Raw genomic sequence first — 2,761 nt, forward strand, 5'->3', positions numbered from 1 at the left:
TAGAAGTTTACTGGACTGTACTTTTTTTGAACTAATGTATCAATTCCAACTCTGATTGTTCTAAAATATTGAAATATATTTTTCAGTATACTATATATATTATATATAAACAAACAAACCCTAATAATGTCATTATTAATATACTCGTACTTCAAAAGGTATTCATTAGCAAATACTAACTATTAGATTTAGAAGACAAAGTTACTGTCTAATTTTTGCTATACAACTATGAAAAACTATTAAACTATTAAAACTATGGAATTTAATCACATTTTTTATTTTTCTGATCTCAGTTAGAAGAAGCATTATGAGAAAAATTATTTAAATTTAAATAAAGTTTTTAAAAGAGTGAAATATTAAAATTAGAATATTAATTATACATATTAGAAAGTAAAAAAGGTAACTACAGTGTTTACCATCGGATATGAAACCTGGATCTACTGGTTCTAGTAAAACAACTTTACTACGAAAACTGCATCTTTGATTAATTAATATCTTATTTAAACATTCATATTAGAAATTTTCTTAAACGAAAATAAAATAAAAATATATTTGTAAATATTGTTAAAAATAATATTACAATATTGACAAATAGGGAATTCCGCTGAAAATATATATTTCTGAAGCGAATATAACTTAAAAAAAAATGATTGTTTAGTGACTGATGAGTACTGTTTAATTTTTTTAATTACTCAAACATTCTTGTACTTATATTTCAGGTTTTATTTAAAAATCAATAAATAAGTTATAACAATAATTAAAGTAAGTATATATTTTCAACAAAGTTTTACCAAACGAAAGAAATGCAAAAAAAACTATTTTTGTTTCGATCGTGGATGTACTTAAAAAAATCAATTACTTATAAGATGACGCTCGGAAAAAAAGGCAATTCATTTTAAACTACACATTTCAATTATAACTGAAATATTTAAAGTAGCCTACATGGATATTTAAAAAAAAGTTTCTAACAATATTTTGTCAGTTTTGTACCAATTTAGTTTGGTCTTGAAAAGAACACCGTTCTGAATCGTGACATGTGCAGTGAATTTACTTCTTTTCTAATAAATCTAAATATCATTGACCAACTGACCAAAAACTATAAGGCTTTGGACCACGACAGGCGGCAAAACTATTCTTTATACGCTCTACATGCGTGCTAAAAAATTATTTTGGAAAATTCAGCCTTTAAGTAACATGTGGTGCATGTTGCCTACCTCAATTTGACGTAAGTGCTGGTCTATTTATCCTCACACAATATCACTTAAGCCACGCACTATCTAGGAAGCTGACGTTTTTCACAAGTAGTATTTGAGGGTCACAGTTAAAAAAATCAATAGTCATTACAGATCTCTTAATATATTAAAATGTAATCATTAAATTTAAATACGTAAAACTACTTTGGCCTTTGTATTTTTCCAGGTGTCAGGAAATGAATTAATCTCGATAACCCCAAAACAACGCACATTACAAAAGGTCACACCAGGTTTTTTATTTCCTTTTCTTAGTTTTATAACTTTATAATCAAGGGTTATCGTGAAATATGGCTGCACTTTAAGAAGCCTGTCTTTCTTCTAAGGACAGCTACATAGTCAGCATGCTCTCAAGTAAACTCTCCTGACAGTCTAGTGATCCTGCAGTGCGAGTTCGCAGGAAAAAACTCGTGTACAGAGGAGTTTTAAGACTATAAACTTATAAATAATAATCAGCCACAGTATACAATGTATAGTAATATTTGGCACAAACAAACTAAGTGAAACAAGTTTCTGTCTTGATCCCGTAACAAAGCGTGGGTACTCAGATAGTGTCGTAACACTAAATTTATCGTAATAAATTTAATCATAGTTATAAGAGGAAACTCTAACTTTTTGTCTCGTTGCTCCAGGAACAGTACCAAAGCTCGCCGAGAAGAGAGAACTGACTGAATAATTGAAACTATATCCAATGTAAATTAAATAATTTATGGTAATAAAAGAAATCATCTCTCCAGCCCACATTATCACACTTCTCTAGAGCAAGTTTCGAACGGACTTTAAATACGAACTTTTAAGATAATTGGTGATAAATTGTTTTTGATATTATGGTAAAGTTAGTAGGTACTACTAATATAGACATTAATTTCACAACTCTTCGTTGTACGTATGTTCCAACATGTTTTAATTTACAATGAATATTCCAAAAAAAAAAAACCAGCTTTCTTTCGTAAGTTGGATCGTTTGAAATGGCTGCTGCTACCAAGAGGACGGCCGGTATCAAGACATTTTGGTAAGAACTGACAAGTGACATTCTCTGACAATGACAGTGCTCTTGTCTTGGAGCGTTCTCCCATATTCGTGCCTTTGGAGTTCGACTGGAGCGTCTCGTAATCCCTTACCAGGACGGTCGGTAGCAGAATATTCACTGTTATTCTGAAGATAGAAACTGAAGACCGAGCCGCCTGACTATATATAGTGTCGAAGTCTTCACGTTACGACTAGGTGCTCCAGTCCCCAGCATATCCTCTCTTAACTCGTTCCACTTATTGTACTTGTTCCTATATATCGCTTGCTTCAGTTCCATCACAACTTCGTTATTGTTGGCCTCAGACATTGTACTATATAGTTATGATACAAAAGTCTGCTGTTACCAAAGAAACAGTAATGGGTTAAATCTTATTTATGCAACAAGCAACACTCCGTGCTTTTTGAATGAAAAAATACGACTGACGACATAAAGACGAATAATTAAAATCTGAACTTTTTGGGACAGTGAAATTCACAACACA

The sequence above is a fragment of the Homalodisca vitripennis genome, chromosome 8, assembly GCF_021130785.1.
Source record: "Homalodisca vitripennis isolate AUS2020 chromosome 8, UT_GWSS_2.1, whole genome shotgun sequence".
Lineage (NCBI taxonomy): Eukaryota > Metazoa > Arthropoda > Insecta > Hemiptera > Cicadellidae > Homalodisca > Homalodisca vitripennis.